This window comes from Uloborus diversus, chromosome 7 (genome assembly GCF_026930045.1).
Source record: "Uloborus diversus isolate 005 chromosome 7, Udiv.v.3.1, whole genome shotgun sequence".
Taxonomy (NCBI): domain Eukaryota; kingdom Metazoa; phylum Arthropoda; class Arachnida; order Araneae; family Uloboridae; genus Uloborus; species Uloborus diversus.
This window is the reverse complement of record NC_072737.1, coordinates 39,065,132-39,090,960: the sequence shown is the minus strand read 5'-3', so window position 1 is coordinate 39,090,960 and position 25,829 is coordinate 39,065,132.

Below are 25,829 nucleotides of genomic sequence, written 5' to 3'. Positions count from 1 at the left end.
AAAAGTTGCCATACTTCTTTGCTTTACTTAAAACTCAAAAGTATTTAGTTTTACTACCAAAAAATACAGCCTTAAGAAAATCCACATTGAATTACTAACATAAACGTTATAAGTTGTGCAAAAACTTTCGTGAAAAAACATGTTTCAAGCAAACAAAAGAAAATCACCGTTTTTCACACAGTTACTTTCAATTTCACTTTTCTTTAACCAGCATCAATGGATATCTTGAAATAATTTAACAACACTCTATTTGCAAATAATTCCGATTTATTAAAGTCCGTTTTTAGAATTATCTTCCATAATCAGAAAAAAAGCCTCCGTCTTCCCCACTGTTGAACAAAGCTCATTTGCATAAAAAATCCATTATTTTTTCTCAGTTCAACTGTAGTTAGTTATGTTTAAATGAAGGAAATGAACTAACGGATGGGTTTTGTTCTGTTTAACGGATGCTACACCACAAAGTTTAACAAGATTGAAAATGCTAAACGACATTCAAAATATATATTTTTTTCTGGTATTGGCTCTCATCCAACTTGAAAGTAGCAAATTGTCTTCCGCGTAAGAAAGAAAATTAAAAAAAAGAAAGAAAAAGAAAAAGGATGATAAAAGTGGGAATAATGTATTTTAGTTCTTTTCAATTTTCTGCAGTTTCAGTTAGCTTGGAGATTTGTTTTCTTAATTGCAAAGAAAAAAAATAATAAGGAGCAGCATTTGTAGTTGGAAATAATAATATAAAATTAATTAGATATTGCTAATGTTATCGGCGCTTACACAGAGCAAGAAAAATGAATAAATATTATGCACAAATGAATTTTAGAGAAAAAATTCTATACAAAGAAGTGATACATTTTTAGGCTAGAATGACTCGCACATAAAATAAAGTAATCTTTTATGTAGATCTGGTAATATTGTATGTATGCATGTTCATAGAAAGGATTCTCAGCATAACGTATCCGAATATAGCACATGATTATCCTACACCCCATTGACTTGAAATAATGTATGTCGAAATTCGTTCATGACGTGGTTGTGTATGCAGAAACATCAGAAAAAAGCCAGCTAAGTGAATATATATTTTAATATTAACTATAAATGAAAAAAAGTAGTTTTTAATGCATAGATGGTTTTCGAAATCGGTTCATTGACCTGACTGACACCACTCGTTAATTTAGAAAAAAAAAAAAAAAAAAAGGAACATTCGTACAAGGTCATCTACGGCGTCAAAAAAGCGTTTCTAACCTTGAGAACTGCTAAGGTAGCAAGGAACGAAAACTGTAAAATACTCTCTACATCACCTAAATACCGTAAATAGTGTAGATTATTAAAGCAATTCTAGAACAAAACCAATGCTTTTCAACATATCACATATCCTCTATATCCGTCTTTTGCTATTAAACATCTACATGTGCACCCTACTCCTTCCTACCTTTTTTCCTTAAAATAAATCTATTCCCCTTCTTATCCTTACATGGGTATTGCCGCTAACGATTTTTTTTTTAGATCCTGAAAGTGTCTTAGACAAGTAACTAGATCAAGGGTCTCCAAACTATGGCCTGCTAGCCCAAAAGTGGCACGCGATTAACTAAAATCTGGCCCGTGTCAGAGGAATAGATTTATTCAGTTGCCTTTTTATTTAAAGTGATGAGCTATCTCTACTGCCCTGTGAGCATTGAAGATAGTTTTAAAAGTTGATCTTTTACCAAAACGTTTGGAAACCCCTCCAATAGATGAGGATATCACAGGGTGATTAATGAGGATATATCGTTCCAGTCGCAAAAATTGAACTTGTTGGTAATCACATGACATTTCGCCAGGCCACCGGATTTCAATAAGGTCAATAATATTTACGATATAAAGCATATTTATCACTTTTAGAAGATAAATATTTTGTATTACTTCAGCTGACATATTAAACAGGACATAACCAGTGATAGTGGATAAATTATTGCATTAAAGAAAATAAAAACACCTGCAATATGACGTTTAAGCAAGTGACAATCTTTTCTGGGGTTTCCAAAAAGGAATGTATCTCAACAGAAATACTTCCTTTCCGGAATGTACGAAGCTGTAGCCGTCGCGCGTCTCCAGCTGTTGCTCAAACCAGAAGACGAAGTGGATGCTGTGATACATTATCTATTACTCTGAGTCTTTTGACAAAAGCTGTTCCGGGATTTACCCGTGAAAATGAGCAAATTTCGGCTATCTCGTTTCATGAGATACTATCTTACAAATCAGTTTTTTCTATGATGCTTTGTAAGGAAAAAAATCTTGAACAATCTTGATTTTTTCAGTAAGTTACCGCCTTACAGCCAGGGTTAAGGCAGAAATATATGACATACACCTTCAGCTCAGTCATTCCAGCCGAGGACTGCAGTTTCGTGCTTATTAGCACTCATCAGCCCGGCATAGGAAAATGACTGAGCTGGAGATGGAAAACCTCTTAAGCAAGCCAAGAGTGCCAAACAAACTGGTAGCTAATATAGAATTAGCACAGACCAGACGAGTGACCGAAGTAATGGTTCGGTTCAGCTCGAAGATTGATGGCAAGGCATGATATATTCAATAAATTACCGCCCATTAGCCAGGGCTAAAGCAGAAATACATGAAATACACCGCCAGCTCAGTCATTTCCTGCCGAGGACTGCAGTTTAGTGCTTATTAGCACTCATCTTCTGGACGGTGCTAATTCTATATTAGCTACCAGTTTGTTTGCACTCTTGGCTTGCTTAAGATGTTTTAGACCTCCAGCTCAGTCACTTGACTATGCCGTGTTGATGAGTTCTAATAAGCTCAAAGCTGCAGTCCTCGGCTGCAAATGACTGACCTGGCGGTGTATTTCATTTATTTCTGCTTTAGCCCTGGCTAATTGGGCGGTAATTTATTGAATATACCATGCCTTGCCTTCAATCTTTGAGTTGAACCGAACCATTGCTTCGGTCACTCGTCTGGTCTGTGCTAATTCTATATTAATACCAGTTTGTTTGGTGGTACAGTTGGCACTCTTGGCTTCCTTAAGAGGTTTTCCATCTCCAGCTCAGTCACTTTCCTATGCCGGGCTGATGAGTGCTAATAAGCACAAAACTGCAGTCCTCGGCTGGAATGACTGAGCTGGAGGTGTATTTTATGCAAACTTTATTTTGCTACACATAGTACGTTGAATATCTTCAGTCATTGTGAAACGAAAAACAAACAATGAACCTTAAATTCTGGGCCAAATATTATTTGTATTACATTAAAAAATACTTTTAAAAATACTACATTAAAAAATACTATTATTATATACTATTTAAAAAGAAAAAAAAAGCGTTTCAATGACTTCCTTCGAGCATTTTTGGCTCTAATTATCCCGTCACATATTATTTTCATTTAAAGTGTTCAAAAGATTTTTTAGCAGTACAAGTAATACAAAATATATGTTTATTAACTCTTCAACGCTAACTAATATGTGATTATAAATAAAATGCGTGTTTTTGAAAGGTACAATGAAACACATTAGACACCTTTTCTTTTTTCTTTTACTTGGGATGGATTGAACAATTACGCAATAATCCTCTGCTGTTATTTTTTTGTCCACTATTTTATTTCCTTCATTTCTTCATGTTATTTTCTTTTTTTTTTTTTTTGAAGTAGAAAATTTGCAATAGTAGCTTATTTACATAGCATAAATTATAGCACTACATAATATTCTGATTTTTCCCTTTTTTGATGAAACTCGCAGCCCCTTTAGTAATGAGAAGAAAATACAGAACGAGTTTTACACCTACTCATCTCTAACTTATACACGATGAAAAATGAGAACTGTCTATTATATATAATAAAACAAAGTATACATATATAAGACAAAATTCTCTCTGTTTTGCTTAAGACAGATTTTTTATCCCGATAGTTATATGGTAAAAGCGCAAACGAAAAATCTTTTCTAAAACAGCCACTTCATTTGAAGCTGTTCTTTCGTTATAACAAGGAACAAAGATTAACAATGCCATGGCTCCGACCTTATGTTCTTCCGAGATTGTAAATCCTTTCATGTTGTATTTATGATGATATACGTTGTGTGAGAAACAATAAAAATGTTCCATTAGCACCGGAGCTGCTAAATGAGCTAACAGAATAAAGGTTTAATTATAAGTCGTTATTTTTCTCAGAAGTTCGTTCTTAAAGAGAGGAAAAAAGTACATTTAAGAAATATTTGCCCGAGATGTAAAGCATCATAAAAGTCTGTACAAATAAGACGGATGTGTGAAAAGATGTTTTATGAGTTGAGAATCATATCTATCCAATCGATTCTGGTTCAAGACAAAAAGTGAGAAGATGATACGTGAAAATATGAGTAATAGCGCAACTAATGTTTGGGATTATTTTTTTAAAGCTTGTTAGCAATTTAATCCTCTATTATTTTTTTTAAATTTAATTAACAATTTTTTTCAGATACCATAAGAGTCACGTTTTGTGCTAATCTTGTCTCATAATGCGAAAAATCTCATATAGTTACTAAACTGAAAAAATCTTAACAAAAACTTTAAAACAATGAGTAGCTTAGGAACAAAAGTGGACTTTTACAGTTTTGAGTAAAACACTTTGCGATTCAGGTCCAAGCAGGGCCGGATTTAGGGGAGGGCAGGCGGGGCTACTACACCGGGGCCTCCACAACAAAGGGGCCCCACAATAAAATTTTTACAAATTGTCCGAACTTTCATGGGTCGAAAATATCGGATATATACAAATATATCAAAATATTCGGATATATATCAATCGGATATTTTCGAAAATATGATCTTTTCGAACCCTGATTAGGGGCCTCCACTCCTTCGTTGCCCTGGAGCCTCCACACTTCCAAATCCGGCTCTGGGTCCAAGACAGGCTTTCATTATTATGTTTTTAAAATCATCTGTATAACCGCACTTACCATTGCTACTATTGCATCCTCTGAAAAGCTGAAAACTATTTCTGCCATTTGAAATAGTCCAAATTTTAGTTTTGCTACTCTTTGCTTCTAGGTTCTTTTAATACATTACGCTGATATCCAAAATAATTTACGAGTGTTTCCAAATGTCACATATCAATAAGCGTAAAAATGAGGATTAACAATATAAATAAATAAATATTTCTTCATATGTAAAATAATATATTCTAACGATGCAAGCATTCATACAAAAAAAAAAAAAGAAGTAATTTTTTTACGCTGAACGAAGAATACTTACAAAACATTATCCACTTTAATAGAATAAAAGAAAAATTTTTAATTAATTTCGACTCTTTTTGTTCGAAAAGAAACAGCACATTAAAATATAGAATAAAATACAAATTAAATCTTATTCTATCATTTATTAGATCATTCTGCAATCCGTCTTTCGTTCTCAAAAACCATTCCATTATAATATTTATTTCTAAGTGTAAAGACATTTTGCTACCTCAAAATACACTTTAACTTAATTTTCTTGATTAAGTAATGTCATGATTAAGTTTAATTGATTGTGTTAATAAAGCCAAATCGGGATGTAATCAAACGGTGTGACAGCGAGATCATCCGTATTTCATTTTTTCCCACCTGATACCTTGAAGGTTTTAGAGAAAAAAAAAATCTCCTTTATAGATCTTGTTAAAACCAACTAGGGTTATTCACCAGTTATTGAGCTTAAGCCAGTAATTGACCATGATAGCACAAATATGTAAAAAGCAAAAACAAATAAGTACATATTATATATCTGACTTCTAGAACACATTTCTAGCATCCCATAAAATTCTTTGTCGTAATTTATACATGAAATAAACGTATTGGAGTTTAGGATTAAACAAGAACAATACCATTTAGAAAGTTTAAAGAAATTATTTCTTAGTATTAGGGAGTAGTGTTATGACATGAAATGTTTAATTGCCTTGCTTGAGGTTAAATTTAATCCTACAGGGGTTATTCATAGTGATATGAAGATCATCCATGTTTGTTACAAGCAAATAAAGAAATCAGTTAATAACTAATCATTTATGTCAGGATTAAGTGTGGTTAACTACTGTTAGAATAAAATGCTACCAATGTCAATAATTAATTAAAACGGTTCAGTAATAACTGTATTTCTGTAAAACACTAAATAATTGCAGATAAGCGAGATATTTTTAACTCCCAATCGAGTTGTTTTCAGTAAAAAGCATTCAAAATGAATAGGCAAAGCGTTCAGGGTCGCCGCAATGTCATATCACCCTAGTCGGAAGCTAGGGTCCTGCCAGAGGGGCCTTAATCAGAGTTGGAGAAGTATAGGATAAAGTTATAGGGAAAAGGGAAGGAGGCTTGGTGTTAAAACTGATTTGGTGACCACCTTTATTACAACTTTAAGATCGCCAAGTTGGTACCATTTTCGGCAACTTATTTTTGGCATTAAATTCTGTGAGAAATTGCCAAATGGCTTTTTGTCTGCTTTTTGAACTTTACACGTCATCACTGGCGCATATCCATCAAATTCACAGGTGATGACCTCATCCATCCAACAGCCAACCAGAAACGGGCATTGGACAGACATACATACTCGTACAAACATACAAACTTACATAGATGTGGCTGGATTTGAATAATAAAAAGGCTTTGATTTCTACTGAAAACGTTATCTTTGACAGGAGAGGGCAGAATTTAGATTTCTAGAATTTCGTTTTTAAGTAAAATATAGCTAATAAGTATGAATTACAGAAAAAATGCCCCCCCCCTCCCACGGTTTAAAGTTACCCTTAAAGATTGTAAAAATGAGTTGCTAACCTTATGGCATGGTACATGGAATCAAAACAGACTTACAATAAACTCACAGACGCGTCTTCCAAATATTTGAAAAATACAATAAAGAAAAAAAAAGTGACAAAGAGATAACCTATAAGATTTTTCAATTTTCTCTCAAAACTTTGTTCTTTATTAAGAACTGAAATTTCATTACTTCGAATTTGGAGAGAAACCCCTAAAAAGCTCAGCGTTACACAATACAGGAAATAAACGCTATTCAGGTCAAGCGACAACTATCTTATTGTTCAAATGTTGACATCTAAATGTTTGATTAGAAATCTTGTATGTCTTCAGTACGGAGAGATACAAAAGGGATTCCGTGCAGAAAAGGCAGCAGACAGAAAAGAACACGCAAGTTATGCAGACGACAAAATATTTACATTGCAATAGCTAAAATAGGAACTCTTCCTATGGTTTCCTTGTGGTATACGCTCTCAATGTAAACCAAAATGAAATAAATGTGATCCAATTAGTTGGAAAATGAACGGCAATCATTTTACTTTCAGAAGTATTTGGTTTTATTGTAAAAGGTATGTAAAATACTATTTAAATAAATGTAAGGAAAAAAATTATCAATTCTGGGATAAAATTTATTTTTTAGTTTAATTGGAGGAGTAATTAAATGTAGGAGAGTGAATTAACGTGCTCTGGGGATTGTTTCGAAATTTAATAAGTAATTAAGTTGAGCTTATACAAAGATAACGAAATGACCATAAAAAAGAAAGAAAACAACTATTATTTAAAATTTTGCGACAATGTCTGACAAACTCTAATGGGAGAGATAATATATTTATTGATGCTAATTAGGTTGCATTATAAAAAGCAACAAAAGAAAAAAAAAAGCTTTTCAAACTATATTGTTATAGGCTGAATGTTACTTATATATTTTTTAAAGTTATTAAAAGCTGCTTTGTAATGTAACAGAATAGGGCTTTTTTGCAGCTAAAATGCCATATTAAATATGTCAGTAAGGATGAACATAAATAAAAGGATCACATAAAATACTGTTAAAATAATTTGTCATATCATACTAATCCTCATATATATATATATATATATATATATATATATATATATATATATATATATATATATGAATGATCGAGTTACGCTCTAGTTGTAATCAACGATGAAACTCGCGCCACGGCATGATAATTTGATAATAGGTTTTGGCAATGTTTAACATGCAAGAAAATTCTTTCTTTTGACAAGACTGAACTAGCTCAAGTCACTTAATAACTGTTTTACTGGTAAGACTCCTTTTAGAAGAGTAAAGAAACGTAAAAGCGGTCAACTATGAACCCTATCAAATGGAGTTTAGGGTTAATCCACTAGAGTTAGGGTTAGAATTTGAACTATCAAAATATCACCATACAAGCAATTGCTTTGTTAAAATGTAGAGTAGTAGAAGTTTTTACCCGTCACATACCTTGACGGGCGACTCTCTAGTTTAAAATATTCGCAAATCTTGCTAAAAATTCTTTACACTTTTGTATTGCAAGATTCGAATAGTGCTTAAAATTTGCAGCGTTTTAAATTTTTCAAACACATTACAAACGTCCTTTTACATACACCAGTTTTTTTTTTTTCGGAAACTAAAACAACTCTAAAAGCACAAAAGGGCCTTAAAAATTTGCAAACACGTTTTTTTTTTAAGGCAGCAAGGATTTTTTTTCCAGATGTCGACTTATGGATAAAAAACATACCGTAATACTTTAGCCGTATTTTGAACAATAGACTCCTGCTAAGAATGACGACATTATAGCAAGTGTGTGTTGTGACTATCACGAAACTTTATTCTATACCTTTCATATGAATTCTTGACTCTAACGTATTATAGCTGCTGTTCGAAAAAGAACAACAAAAGTACGAAAATTTAAAATCACATCAAAAGCCTTGCTTAAATTAATTAAAAGTATTGCATTTACTAAAAAATAGAGGATGGCAACATATACAAATTTTAATTCATTGAGATGTGATCATTCATTTTTTTTATCAGTTTATTTTAATCATTTTTTTTTTTGTTTTAATATAAATCAAGAAATTCTGAATTCAAATTCAGGATGTCTGTTTCATTTAGAATACTACTGTAAATATGGTATGCAATATATTTTTTTCAAATGTAAAAAAAAAATCCTGTTTATTTTTCTTTACTTTATTAATTTGTTTTACCTTATTTTCCTATGCTATATTTTAACGCTTGTCACTCGTAATTTTTAGGCATTTAATTTAAACTCCGTTTAAGCTGCGAAGAATACTTTTATACAATGATATATTCCTAAACTAAAGAAAATACTACTTTTTCACCTAAAGTTGAATGTTTCTTTTGGGAAAACTAAAGTAATTTAAGATATAATAAAAACCAAAAACTTATGCAAATACTTTCGGCAAAAGTTGTTCCTTACTTGCCGGTCAAGTTCTATAACCATCTGTCGTATTACCCACAATTTGTTTCTCTTTTATTGTATAATTTTTATTTATTCATACAGAAACGTCTTTTTTCCCCCCCCCCCTTAAGATCGTTTAAATACTAAAATCTTTAAAAGTTGTATCGACTTTTTTATGCTTAATAATAGCGTAATCAATCATGCGAAATTTATACAAAGTATTAGTAAAGATACTAAGTACAAACACCTATGCATTTCTTTTAACGCAATTATGAACCATTTACTGACAGTATGCTATAATTAGAGGAGTATTTTCGCTCACAAAGTTTGTTTTATCTTAGTAAAAAGAAAACGTTTTCATTTCACTTTTCGCAATAAACATTGTCTTTTCTATTATGCTACTTAAAAAAAGGATCCATTTGAATTTAATTTGAAGATTACGACCTCTTTAATAAATGAATAAATGGCTTTATGGAATGTTGCCGACTCTTGTTGAAAAACATACGGTCCCTCACGCGCCACAATAATGATCCAGGGCTGAAAAACTCTGACTAATACCTTTGTGTAAGCAACTTTGACACCATGGCCAAAAAAAAAAAAAAAAAAAAAAAAAAGAAATTGAGGAGGCATCACATGTCTTTCCCTGTACAAAGAACCATCCCTGATGCGGGAAATTTGACATGCATAACCCCGCTGGTACCTCATCAAGGCTTTTACACAGCGAACGATATTTTTTTGCCGTTCACCTTTTGGTTCTGAACAAAGTTCTTCTCATTCGAGAAAAAACAGAGCAGTCTTGGCTCCTCGGGATGTTTAAGATAGTTCAGAAGGCCTTGGCTCTAGTCCAGCGATTAACCTTGGTTCTGTAGCACATGAATTGTCCTCTCAACATCAAGTATAATTTGTAACGGAGGTCCTCATGAAACACGCGTCGGATAGTAGCCTCATCAACCTACTGTTCATTAGCGAGTGCCCTCATCGATATTCAAGGATCCTTATCGATAGCAGCATGTACCGGCTGAAAAATTCAGGTGTCCTGACACTATCAGAACGTCGACAATGTTGATTCCTTTGCAAAACTGCTACCACATTCCCTTTTGCAGCTCCGAACTCTCTACGAGGTCGACCTTCAAGAACTCAACGATTTCTGAATCGGTCTGCCCTGAAGCCAAGGAGACAATAACGGCATGCCTCATCATTTCCTGAGTAAGAATAGGGTCTGCAATCTCTATATCCAACGAAAAAATTTATGTTTTTGTAAAACACAGAAAAATGTGGCTTCTATAATGTGTGTCCTCAAATAGCTGCCGCACCCTATATATATATATATAATCCATATACATTTTATACACACTTTAAATATAAATTCAAATAAAATCGAAAAAAATAAAGAATAAACAACAAAGTGCACTATAATGTCAGCTCAAAGCTGCTAGAAGCAAAAATAGGGCAAACATATTCATGAATAAACAAGCAATATGAAATGGAAATTGCAAGAAGCAATAACACGGAAACTACTCCAAAATGCAAGAACACGGAAGCAACACCAAAATGAAAAACGCGAACCAGGGACTGATAAGACTCCTTTCTCAAGGGGAGGACTAGAGTGCCTTGAATGATCAGAGTGACGACAAGCACACCCCCCTGAGAAGCGGGGAAGCGCCTCTGTCCGCCGGAGGGCATCTTGACGAAAGTCTCGTAGACTTAACATAGGAAGATTGGATGGGTCTCAGAAAAACGCTTTTTTTGTGAATAATTAGTTTCGTACTGACATTTCACCTTATGTCTCAAGTGCATACATGTATGGGCTATCAGTTTTTATCATTTTTGGAACTCTAAGCGAGAAATTGATTTAATTATAGAGCATTTATCTGGGGATTTTGGATTCCGATAGTGTTGGCGGGCTTTTTGGCTTCCCTAACGTTGCGGCAACCATTCTCCGTTTCAGGAGCGTTTGATTTTCGGGTTTTAGAAGTTAGTTTTGCTTGTAAATGGGTTTCATCCCGTAATATTTTTACTCAAATGAAATAATTATCTGAGAATAAAATGCATCTTGTTTGTAAGGAAAAGAAATATATATTAGTTATTATATGGAAACTATGTTATTAAAGTTTATTCTATGAAGCTGCTTATTATTTATGATTCATTATAGAGGAAATTGAAACTGGCGCACATTTTTATTGTTTACACACAGAAACTATAAAGGGGGGGGGGATGTGAAACTCAATTCCAATAACTCACAGTGTGAATGTTCAAAATTAAATAAGTTTAAAATTAATTTAATCATTCATATTCATAGTGTGGGGTATATCCTAAAGTACGCAAATTCAACTCAGTATTTTCCATACTGTTTTGAAAAAAACTCAAGGAATTAGTATCTTTTCACGAAATTAATATATCATTAAACCAATCCTTCGTAAAAAATTCAACTTTACGCAAATTTGCAGTTACCTAGTTGTAGCATTCAGTTGACGATATACTTTTTGTTTTTTTTCTAATTTCTTCGAAGATAAAAGTTTTTTTTTTTTTTTTTTTTTTTTTAAATATACGTTGCGATAACCATTAGAAGTGAATTGTTTATTTTGTTTAGAATTTGTTTGCATTTATATAGTGAGAAACTATACATTTCAGTTATCTATAGCTAATACTTTTTTTTTGATCTTTTCAATTCTTATTTTCGTAAAAAATTGGATATAGCATAAATTAATTAAACTTATTCGTATGCATGTATATGTACCTGGGAGGGAAAGGAAATTTAGTCACAAAAACAAAGTCAAGAGACGAGTTAGAAAAAAAAATTTCTGATAATTTTTATTACTCGATTGGATTGACATTTATGAACTTATAGAATAAAAATTAGTTCATTGATATCTTCGCATATAATTCTTCTTGTACTTCTAAATAAAGTTTAAAATGTTGAGTAAGATAGTGCAAAAGTCTCGATCTCGATCTTGAATTGGGTGATTTGCCTTGAACCGCCCAGCTACAGATATATCATGTTTCCTAATTTGCTTCAAGAGGAACTTTTTTTATTGCATGTTACAATAAGCAATAAAAATTAATTATTTATCTTTCGAATTTTCTCTCGTTGAAAAACAATTATCATAGTTTTTTTTTTTTTTTTCAAGAAGACTCATTTTTAACCCCCGACAAACAATGGAAGGGAGTTATAAGTTTGACGTGTCTGTATCTGTGTGTCTGTCTGTGGCACTCTAGCGACTAAACGAATGGACCGATTTTGAAAAAAAAAAAAAAAATGTTCGAAAGGAGAGCTGATCGAGAGTGTTCTTAGCTAGGCTGCATCTTTGGATGACATTAATTAACGAAGATATTAAACCCGTCTAAAAGTTTTTTCGCAATTTTTGCAGTGAAAACATAGTTAAAAAAATTTTAATTTAATACCAAAATAAAGAGAATTTTTTTCCGCGTCCAATAGAATGTGTTTGGAACTTCCATATTTCATAGAATTCGATTTATAACGTTTTTAAAAGCAGATTTTAATAACGACTGAGCCTTTATTCACGCGATTGATAAACGAATTCATTGTTGGCCGACAAGGAAATTAAAAGCAATGATTTAAAATGATATTTTAATATGTTGCCAGTTTCTATTTAATAGCAAATAATATACCTGACATTGATTTTTAATAATATAAGGCTTTTAAAAGGATTTTCAATTTTCCCTCTTGATTCCACAGTTGCGACTCAGTCGATTTTTTTTTTTTAATTTTTAATTTTTAAAGTAATGGTCTTCTCTGATTCGTTTCTCTTGTGAAAGTTAAAATTTGTTTTTTACTTTGTTTTCATTCACGCACACATAATATGTAAAGAAAATGGTAATGTCGTTTATCATTTTCAAATCGTTTTTCTTAGAAATCTTATGTATGCATTTGTTTTTGGCGAATAAGTGAAAAGAAAGAATGGAGAGAAACTCAGTAGCCTCTGCCAAATGCTTCAGAAACTGAAGTCACGTCTGCTGCCAAAACCGCGATAACGATTCACACTTGGTGGCAAATCGCCAAACGGTCAAAATTTTCTCTCCTCGCATCTGGACGAAAGTTGCGGCCGCGCTTATCCGGGGGGAAAAACACCGCTGTTGTCGCCACTCTGTTCTCAAGGCACTCTAGGGAGGACCAGTGCCTAAGTTCACAAGGCCCTTTTTGTTTAGCTCTTGGGGACAGGTCCTCCCCTTGAGAAAGCATCAGTCACTGGTTCACGTTTTTCATTTTGGTGTTGTTTCCACGCTCATGCCGTTTGGTCTAGTTTCCGTGTTCTTGCTTCTCGCAACGGAACGGAAATGCGAAACGGAATAACGGAATTCAAATATAGGGTCCAATATTTTTTTCACATCATTCCTATGTTATTCTAAACAAAACCAAGTAGTTTTTTCAAAATATTCACAAAACTTTTTTTTTTTTTGAAATGGGTCCAAAAAGAAAAAAAAAGAAATAACACGCAAGAAAAGTTATCGTACACTGATATATTTTTGTATAAATTCATAGTCAAAATTATCACATGTCATTTTTTTATTACTTTTGCATTGTGTTGACACTAAAGTCATTTAGCTTTAATTTTTTGTTTATTTATTAAATAATATTTTGCTTATTACTATAAAATGGCTGGTACTCGTAAAAAACAGCAAACACCACTCGAAATTTGAACTTTTATCCTCATTGTAGCGGTGTTTTGGTTTGAAATGTCTCTAAAGTAGTTAATTTATTCCATTCTTTAGTAAAGTGCTTGATAAAATGCTTTAAGAAAAGAATAGGACCGAAAACCAAATAAGAGAAGGTCAACCGGCAAAAATTACAAAGAGTGATCGGAGATTTGCATTTAAAAATTTCATGAAAAATATGCATTTGAGTGTTGTAAAAGTTTCTGTAAAATTTAATGAAAATTTGTACATTTAATTATCGCCCAAAATTGTTCGCCAAGTTTTCTGATTAGCTGGATTAACATGGGACTTCTTCCGGCAGAAATGTTCTTGCTCGTGCGAAAAATAGATAGCTTACGCATTTCGTCGCAAAAGCAATGACAAATAAGCTCAAAAAGCTTTGTTATAACGTTTGATCTACAGATGAAAATGAATTCAAAATTTTTGGGTTTAAGTTTTGCGTAACTGTAAATAGAGGGAAAAATTGGGAACTTAATCTTATCAACTTAGTTGGATCAGTTAATCGGGACAGTGAACGTGTTCTTGCGTGAGGATGCATATCAGCATAATGACTTGGTAGTTTGAAATTTTTTGATGAAATAATGAACCCTGCTGTTTATTTAAATATTTAAAAAAACAATTTTAAACTCTTGTTCGACGAAAATTTGGTTTTCGGAAACAACTTTGTTTTTTATCAAAATAACGATAAGAAGCACACGGTCTTCAACGTCTACGTCTAGTGAATCGAAAGTTGTCCTAAGAAGTTTAGAAAATACCCTTTCAATCTCCAGATTTGAACCTATCGAAACATATTTAGAGATATCTGCAGGCTAGATTACGAAAATACGGTTTTGAAACGAAAACAGAGCTATAAACAGTAAGGCTCGAAGTATGGTTGAACACTTACTCAATAATTACACCCCAAAAGAAAAAAAAAAAAAAACATTGAAATCTATATTCTCAGACATACAAAAGCTGTTGTGGATGTTGAATGATATTCTACTAAATAATAACTTAATAGAAAATTAAATTATTTAATAATACATAAACATATTTTAAAGTGTACGAAGACTTTTGTGATATAAAAGTTCCGGCACTTTTCGGCTTTTGATTTTTAGAAAATTAAGTTTTAATATTTCATTAAAATTTTTCATGTAGTTTTGTTAAAAATTAATCATAGATCTTATAATTAAATTTCTAATCCGAAAAATTAATTCTAACCAATATATAGGGACCTATTTCATTGAAAGTCGTAGGTGTACGAACACTTTTGGGAGCCACTGTATATATTTTGTTAAGTAACACCGTATTAAAAATAAAATCACAACCTAATAACGTAAGTAGACGTAAGTAGCAATACTGCGAAAAAAAAAGGTCATGACATTTAATTTAGTTTATTAATTAGTAGTTTTTACATTGTTGTCAGGACAAAGTCATATATTAAAAATAACTTCTCTTTTTTAAAATAAGCGAATTCGAAATTTATTTTGACATTTACAGTTTAGAAAACAATAGCAATGTTTTTTATAATAAAGTAACAGTAAAATATTTTTTTTCATTTTTGGCACTAAATTTGTAGCTTTGAAAAGGGAGAAATGTTTTTTTTTTTTACCAAGGGGAAAATAAATGCGGATAGTGAAATATTTCATAAAAAATATGCTTAATGAGATGAAGGATGAAATAAAATAATGATTAATAAAAGGAATAAATAATAAAACAATAAACGAATTAATATGTAAGAAAATAATTTAGTATGCGAGAGTAAATAATTGATTGAAAAAATAAATAAGAAAATAGTGACCGGATAAATACGAGAGAAATTTAACAAATTAAGGAATCTAGCTGAATTAATAAATGAATAAATACGTAGGTATTTAAATAAATGAATGTATGAGTGAACAAAACAAATTTTTTCACAATGCCCATCTTGAACCAGACATAGTGTATTAAATATTTAAACTGAAAAAAAAAATGCCTAATTTTAGTGAAATAAGTTTTCCAGCTGTTACCTTTTGCTCCACATTCCCATACTTAGAACTATAGCTTCTAACTTTATTTACTATCGCAGGTAAAAACCAGTCTTTTCAATTAACAATACTTCTCGTATTTATTTAGAAACAGCAAGAAAAAAGGGGAATGAATGAATAAATGAATTACAGAAAAGGAGGAAGATATATGTGTTAATCAATGAATAAGTAAGAAATTTGATAAATAAAGGAATAAGTAATCCAAAGAAACTATTTCTCTTTGCCCCAATTTAACCTTACGGATTGAATTAAACATTTAAACTAAAAACCAAAGCTCATTCAACATTGACCTAATAAGTACTGCACTAAACAAAAGTAGATCTCAATCATTACTTAAATTGTTAATCACAAAACTTAAAACAAGAAAAATTATTTTTCACAAAGCACAAAATATTACAACATGCATCTCAAGTTTAGAAAATAACTATTATGATTATACAGTTTAATCTTTAAAGATTTTTTTTGACAGGAATTCCCTATAGGTTTAAGAACAGCGTGTAGGTAGGCGTGTAGGTAATAGCGTAGAATAGCGAATATGTAGCGTTAAAGATTCAAAATATTTTATAGTTTCAGCTTTTACCACAACTATGCTTTGATTCTCCAACTCCAGATTTAATCCCAATTTAACTTGTTATCGCGTGTCAGAACCAGTCTATTAACTTAAAATCGATTAAATATTTGCGCATTATTTTAGAAACGAAACATACTTATTTATTGAAAAGTAATAATTTCGTGCACTCGATTCCTGCATGGGAATATTTCCGTAAAAGCGATACCTTTTCACAAAGTCCTTAACAGATGATCCTCTGCATTTCATATAAAAGCACAAATTAGGAAAAGGTAGTTTTTTTCTGGAAAATATTACTATCATTAGTAATGAACACTAAAAAGTCTCCGTTCCAGACTAATAGAAATTAGCATCGTTTTGACATACCTTTATACTTATGCCTACTACGCCCGAAATATCGATAAACCTTTATGAAACCAATATCATTGATGTAAAAGGGATACTTCTTACACAACATTTGTAAAGTTCTGTTCCATATAAAGTACAACGTAAAAGCAACTTGTATGTGTAACATTTGAACCCCAATAGACAAAACATCGAATTTTACCTACTCCGGTGAAATATTTTCACATTTTTAAATTTCGAATCGGGCCATGGTGAAACGGAAATAGCTTAAGTACTTGAAAACATCAATGGTCTACCTGCGACACATGAACCGCATGCGACCTGCCAAGTTTTTCGATCCAATAAAAAAAAAAAAAAAAGAAAGAGAAAAAGAAACATTAGCTTGAAACTATCCAGAAGGAATCTGATCTTTCACTGAAGTGTTCGACCGATTTTCCTGTTGTATCACAAAAAAAGCTCTTAAAACATTAAGAAAAATAAACCCATCCTAAAGTTCATATCGTGCCATTAAAATTAAAAAGAAATTTAAACCAAAAATTCTCTAAAACTACCTAATTCAAAAGAAGTTTAAGTGTAAAAAGATCACATGATGCACTGAATTAAATTTTAAGTGCGTGTTATTTTCTTTCCAAAGTGCTACACTTTCCAACTCTTTTTAAGTACATTTTGACTACGCTAAACAACCTTTTAACTAAGACCTTTTAACTAAGTATATTTTGGGGGAAAAAATCATTTCATCAGTTTCATCATCAGAAACAAAAAGAAACACCAATCTCTATCCGTCAAAAATAAAATGTAACATACAATAACACGATTCAGAAAACTACTTTGAAAATTAATCCTGACAAGAAGACTTTAATTTGGCCATCAACTTTTTGCTTCCTAGCTAGCAATTCCGAAGTAAATCTCCTGATGAATTCGAGTCGATTGCTGGCGTATCGGGTTTCAATCTTCGTTGAAGTTAACCCGAGTAAATATAGTTCTTTGTCGTTTATAAGCACCGATATGTTCAAGCTTAAAATACTGTGTTTAGAGAGAAAGTAGCTATAAAAATAATTTCGTTTTGGTCGGACATAATACTTCTAAAAATATGTAATTGCGCTAATAGTTTCTCGTCAAAATGTGTTACTAAATACATGAAAAATAAAGAAGGAATTTTCTAAGTATTTTTGAAAAGTAAATATATTTTTGCTTCATTTGAATAAGTATATCATTTTTTGATCAGATAACGCTTGTTTGATGAAGTAATTTTAAACTAGAAACAATACATCTAGTACAAATTCTACAATATCGTTTTAATTCCAGTAGTAGTAGAATTGATACAATAAAACTATCAATTCCAATTCCAGTACATATTAGGACATGTTGTATACAATGCTCCATTAACCCGCTTTTTGGGGGGTAGAGGGGGGTTCTAAATATAACCTATTGATTAAATCTACTTTTAGACATGATTTTAAAAATTCAAATAATGCCTGAATGGTAAATATAGCTTTTAGGGTCATTTTGTATGCTTCAAAGTTTTAAATTAAGTTGAATGTTATTTTTAGCTTTCGTTGAACTTATTGAACTAACTTTAGGTTTTCAAAAAAAAAAAAAAAAAAAAAAAACCTTTCCAGAAAGGTATAATAAGAATAACAAAATTTTTTTTCCTGTCCATCGTACAAGTTGTTCTGATATTTGTTGCTAACCTGCAAAGCAGATTAAGAACTCAAAGTACGTAAAATATTTCTTACGTACCTTATACACGTATGTAGCATATTTTATGCATTATCTCCACACACTACCAGCATTAAATATGTCCTTCGAGTGATTACTAAACGTACAATGTGGTGGTCCAACTGGACAACTGAAATATAAATTGAAAGAGATTTGCTATATGGTATCTGAGAAGTTGAGCTGATAAAAACTGAACGGACATGTAACTATAATCAACACTGAAATTCAGGAATCTGAATGCGAATCAGCGGCTATTTAAGAACTTTAGTTAAAATGAGTTAGATACAAATCTTCTGAATGCCAAAATCCGTGCCCAATCAGTGCTAACACAATTGCTGAGTCAAACAGAACACAACGTAAACACAAATAAACTTTTTAAAGATGAAATACTTTCTTGAAATCCTTTATTACAATTGATTAAATGCCTGCTTCAAAAAATGTAAACAAATTTTAAAAGACTCGAAACATGATTTACCATTACTTCATGGTATAAATGACGTAAATCGGATAGTAGTGTATATTAACAAGATAAAAGTTATAGACTTCGCTTAAATCAGTTGTAAAGCTGATATGTTGTTATCAACTAATGATGAATTTGCCAGTAAAATGAACTTTGTTTCAACCGGTGATACACGTAGTTCAATTTCAGACAAACTTAATAATTTAAAGTTTAATAAAAATTAAAAAAGATTCACCAGAAGAAGCAAGTCCTACTTCATTAAAAATTCTTTTACCTAGAGACAGAACCAATATTGTAAAAGCAAAACATCTCCATACTTTCACACTTTAAGGAGTCATCATTCCTCGTGATAAAATTTGAATGTAAATTTAGTTACTAATGAATTCAAAATGAAGTTTGTTCCCTTATTATTTATTTAGAAAGTATTTTCTTCAGACTGAAAAAACTGCCGAACCAAGTCGTTCACCTAATATACCCATTAGAAACAAACTACAAACCCAAAATATCAGAATAGTTATTTTGAACTACTAGATTCACTTTCTTAAAAATAAAGCTATAACGAAATATTTAATTATAATGAATTGTCAACTCACTTGAATTATAGAAGGACGTACATGTTTCAGTGATCGGATCAGTCAAGAAAGTTTTTCAATATGATATGGCCGTTGAAAACACGTTCTAACTTTCATGTTCTACTTGTTAGCGGCCATTGTGTATCATCGAACTGCTGCCAACCGATTGGTTGAAATTTGAAGTTCAGTAAAATTGTTTGGTTGAACACAACGTGAAGTAAGGGTACATTCAGAAACAGGCACCGGTGCCACCGCAAGCGGTCGAAACGGTTTAGTTCCTAATTGAAAACGTATTGCGACTCGATCGTTTCCGAACGCTTGCGGTGGCACGGTGAGACCGGTGCCTATTTCCGAATATAGCCTAAGCCTGTTCAATTTGGAATAGTTTGTTGCGGGTGATTTCTGGTTTAAAAGAGGGGGGGGGGGTGATCTCTGGTGCTTAGCTGAGCGTTTGGTTGTATAAATTTTCCTCGGTACGACATGCCCTTAACACAATCATTATAAATTTTTACAATCAAATTTTAAAAATTTAAAACTAAAACACTAGACTTTAATGTAGTAAAACTCATTTTATCTCTTTTTTTTCCTAGCCTGAATTAAATTGGCTTCTGAGCAACTGATGATCGTAACATTTTTGTTGAAATCCTCCTACCCTTTAAGGAGTTTAACGCTAAAACGATAAAATGCTACTCCACAACGCAGAGAAAAGCTATCTTTTATCGGATGACATCGCATCCAAAAGTTCAATTTTTCTGCACTTAAAAAACGGTCCCTAAAACTCCGAAACGAGTGTCTACAGTTCTCTGCGAATTAGTGCGATTTAACGTTGTTTTATTTTCATTGACTTTTGCACAAAGATAGTATTTTATTTTTGAAGTACTTTCTTCTTTTTTAATGAATATCAGTTGTATTTAAAGTGAATGAAATTTTTGGCTTGTCTTAAAAAAATGTGACACAATATCTTGTGTTACCAGCAGTAACATTGGTAGTTGCTTCAAAAATGTATGACAGCGATAACCTTTTCGCAGCTAACTATAAATAGTTAAATCTGGTTCTATCTGTTGGGCTTCATGGTTTAAAAGCCACCATTGGATGTACTGCTTACAAAATGCAATGGTTTTTGATACAGATATGTTTTTAAAAAAATGATTCTTATTGCGGCTCTTAAGGGTAACTAAATTGCACTTGCGTATGAAATTTTAAATACAACTACATGAAAGTTAAACCACGCTTCCAATCAATTGCTTTACTCGTCACTTGAGAAAACAATCACTGTATCGAAACAATTTGTACCAGGTTTTATTATCTTCAGTAAACCAAGAGATCAAAAAACATTTCACTATTGTCCATAGGAGCAACAGGTTGCTTTGCTTTCTTTGGAACGATTATAGTGTGATTCTGGTAAGTTGACCTGTGACCTTCTTTTCGGAGGAAAAAGGACGTGATATTGGCGCTGATATGCACTAAAATGCCTTCGCAAAACAACCGCAAAAGGAGCTTAACTCAACTCGAAATGTATTTTCTTATAACCGGAAATATAGGTAAACTTTTAGATCTAATTAGCATTTGAATATAAAGTACGAACTCAATCACGAGTAGAAGAAAACATTACAACGCTTAATTACCTTTTCTCAGATATTTTTTTTACCCACAAGCTTACCTCTTTTGCATTGAAAAAGGGGGTTCCTTGTGAACATGAAACACATTAATGCAGTTTTTAAAAATGTGTGACTGTAGTCGCTTCAGCAAAACGTGCAAAATATATTTTTCGAAATACAAAAACTTCAGAAAGTTAATTTATGATTTATACATATTTTTACTTTCTAATGGGGCAGCGTTAGAAGTACAACCTTTTGCAGATCTCCTTATATAGTAGTCATTCTTTCACGTGGCACCATTATAGGCGGATTCTTTTACCTCAAGAATTTTGACGCCCAATTTTCTCACTAGACGTAGACACCTGGGTTCTGAAACGGCACTGGGGATTTTACTTTGCCTTGATCATTTTGAGAGAAACGTGTACTCTACGGATCTTTTACACACCGCATAATCATACGACGTTAACCCTGTAAATTTTCTGCATCTTGAAAATCCACCGACTGGAACCAGGTTCGAACCTGCTTCTTTAGCCGTAAGAGACCAGCATCTAACCACCACACCGCTCTGTCGGTGTTTATGATTTATTTTGGCTTCCTATATTCTAATACATGAAAATTGAAAGTTAAAGTTTTAAAGCGCCGGAATAAAGAGCAAATATGTGCGCAAAAATGTTACACCAGACTAAAGGAATCGATACAAAAGTTAATGTTTTTTTGGGGGGAGGGGGGAGCGAGTGTGCGGTTAGTTTTTGAGTTTGGTATCTTTCAGAATTCAATGATATTGTGTTTTTGCAACATCATTTTTTATTGTATTTTATTTGATTTATTGTCTTGTAGTAACTCTTTTTATTCGATCATGCTATGGGACTTTCTTTTCAGATTTTCTATGGTTCAACTTGATCTACTCGTCCTTATAGTAATTTTCAGTTATCTTTTACTGGCAAAATGACCTAAATAATCCCTTAATCTTTCGCAAAATGTCAACATAAAACTTCGTAAGAATCGCTTTGCACGTAAGTGGGAATCATTTAAAATGCATAAATGCCAGTTTCATTAGCAAACACATCTTCTTGGCTTTAAGTAGGTTAAATAAATTTTAATGAGTGACATTACTGTATAATTAACATGAGAAATGAACAGGACTTTTGAGTACAATTTTCATTTAGTTACAAGAGGATAGGATACTAACATGCTGGAAATGATCTTTCTAAAAATGTTAAAACAATTTATCTTGTTAAACAGGGGTACTTTGTACATTTTGAGGAATCTTTACCGTTTTCTTAAAGAAACATCTTGCTCAAAGAGCAGAAAAAAAATAAAAAGTTGTGGACAACCTTGGGAATTTCTTTTTGCATCGTTATTTTATCATATTTAAAACATCTTAATGATAAGGTAGACAATGTTTTTTTTTGTTTTGTTGATTTTTCTACAAACGACAAACAAATGCAATCGGTCAACAAGGAAAACGAAACTCCATTACAGATTTAAACTGTGACAGAGCCATATCGACTACTATAACAATACTTAGGACAAGTCACTTAAAGGGGATGAGGATTTCCGCGGACGGACAGCGTAGTTACACCAACTTTTGTCCTCATTGCTCAGATGACATCCCACTGCCTCGTCAACACATCTTCAGCTATCCAGCAATCCAGGCCAAACTTTTTAACATCAGCTTAGAAGACCCAGTGGGCCTACTGTATACAGATAAGGCTGTCGAAGTTGCAAAGGCTGTCTACGACAGCTTCGGAGCCATCAAATGCAACAAATAAAAGGTTTCAATTTCTTCATTTTTTTACACGCAAATCGTCTTTAACATTCAATCTTCTATTAAAATAAAAATTACCAAGATTTGCTGTTTTCGTTGAGCATTTGCGAAACTCTGGTCAGAGTTCCAAAGAACAATGTAGCTTCGCGTAACGAAGGTTGAAGAACATTTTAATGATATTTGTCATATAATTCAAATTTCTAATTTTTTTTAAAATTGTTCCAGTAAAATTTAAAAGGAAAAGTTTAATGTATTAAAACGGCGAAACTGCAATTTTTGTTAAATGTTTCTTGAACAACAAGTCGCAGATAGTAAGTGTATTTGATAAATAACGTGGTTTATAAAATTTTTATGGCATGAGCATATGAAGAATATACAATTTGGAAGATTTTGCTTTCATTTATAGTGCCATATGGTGGAAATACACTTGATTCTCTATTTAAGAACTTTAAAGGGACTAAAAAAATAGTCCTTCAGTAGAATGCGTCCTTAAACAGAAGTATTCTAGAACAAGATTTGAGGCTATAAAACCGTGAAAAGTAGCCTTTAAATAGAAAATGTCGTTAAACAGAGAACAAGCTGTAGTTCAAGCACTTTAAAAAGTCAATGTAAAATATTTACTCTCTTACGCAAATTACAGGATTTTTTTTCCTAAAACTAATACTTTTAATTTTCAACATGGTTTTCACTTAGTCACCCTTTAGTTAATTTCTTAGATACCGTTTCGTGGAATCCCTAGAGAGAGAGAGAAACACAACCGTCATTAGTTTTCACTGCAAGAAGAATCCGTAAAATAATAACGAAACTTAGAGACAATCCGAATCCCATCGTATTACCGTGCTAAGCACAAATGTCGTAAATGCACGTTTTATCAAAACTGAGTTATTGTCACGAGGTACTTCTTTGCACCATATTTTACCTATATCTAATGTTTTGCAGTTTTTTGTGAAGGGGGAAATAATTTAAAAAAAAATCTAAATAAAAGAAAATATGAATCACATATATGGAGGTGTACAAGTTTAAAGTAGTGTTTCTCATTTTGTACTCAGCTGCGTCGGCATTTGCCGACATTAAAACAATATGATTTCACAAACAAATACTGAACAGTTAAGAAAAAGACGGGGAGGGGGAAAGAAAAGAAGAGTGCAAATAATTTTTCGGGTCTCTGCTGCTTGGCAGGTAGTGTCTGGTACCTCCATAAGTAAGCCCTAGCATCGCTCGTTGTTATCAAAACAAGCTTGAGAATTTATCAAGAAATTTCACTTAAACTGGGAGGGGGGAGGCACTTATCACAGTCCTTAAAAATTGTGCAAAGTAACATATCAGGATTGGCAAATGTGCTTAAAACAAATAGTTATTAGGTTGAGCTCGTGCGCCCTTGTTGCAGCAAAATTACGCATGCCCCTTCGCCAGGATTCTTTCGTTAGTTTTTGTTTATTTTAAAGGTTGGGAGGGTAGCTTCACTGTATTATATAACATATAGCATAAACATCACTTTTATGAAGTCTTGTTAATAAATTCGTATGTTTTTTTTTTTACATTTTAAAAACTTTCCCTGCAGTGATGTAATATTTCAAATATAAATAAGTTATATTAGTTTAATTTTTGGCAAGATTCATCAATACTGCTGCAATAAACATTGCTGAGTAGTTAAACCAACTGGTTTTATGATCAACTAGACTTTTTTGATAATTTTGTGAAACGAATGTTATTAATATCGATATGCAAAGTATTTAATTAGTTATGAATTGTTTTTTTTTCTCAAGCATTCTATAGTTGAGTAGAAATTGACTGACATAAAAACGCGCAATGTCTATTAAGAACGCAGTACAAAATGAAAAAATTACCATTGTTCAAACTTATTCATTACACATGAATAGGCATCGAGTCTTTCAGATAACATAAAACTTGCATTAAGTTACTTTCCATTTTTTTGTCATTATGAAAAGGGTAAATAAGTAAATGACATCATAAATCACAACTCACATACAATAAATAAAAGAATTGCAGTGAAATTCGATTCTAGCCATTGAAAATACTCTTAGAAGTTTCAAATCCATCAAATCTGACACACAGTTATAATACATACTTATGCATGGATTTTATGCTGAGAAGATGAAAATACTATGGCTGGCAGAGAAGGTCTTATGCGTTAGCATTGACAGTTTGTCACACGCGAGGAATCAACAATGGTGTGTCATTTTTACACGAGCCATCCTACTCTTGCTCTGTGAGCTTTCAAAACCAAAATTATCCTTTGTTAATGTTTTGCTCTAAAAAAAAAAAAAAATCCTATTGAAAACTAATGATTTTTCCCCCACTAAAGTACAGTAATAATAAAATCTCCTAATTTTGGGTTAGACAACATGAGAGAAAGGCTTTGGCAATTATTGTAACTTTAGAGCGACCAAAAAGAAACCGAAACGGCCTCCTGTATTTATGGCAAATCAGTATTTTTTTTCTTTTTGTGTTTCAACTTTAAACAAATTATTTAAAATATTAGTTATTTAAAATAATACATCTCTTTCATAAATAAATTATTTGCTGAATTTTTACTTTTAACGGATGCATTGTTATTATACCACTTTTTGTACTCACATGAACAAAAATATTGCAAAAAAATAAAATAAATAAAAAAATTAAAATTACATAGGAAACATGATTTATATATAGTGTTGCTTTATCTTAGTTACTATTATATTACACTCAGCACACTTGTCTAAAGCTGTTGCTAGATGCAAGTTTTTCCAGAATTTAAGAAAAGCATTCAAAATTAAAACTTTTTTTAAAAGGATGTTACATATGCCGTATAAAAGAAAATAATTCTGAAGATTAAACGAAAGAAACATATGTTTTTATACAACGAAAACTAAAAAAGGAAATATTATCGGTTTACGTGTAAAAGTTGTCTATTTAAACATATTTTGAAGCAGATCACGATCATCAGAATCGTAAAACCCAGAAATGCAGTC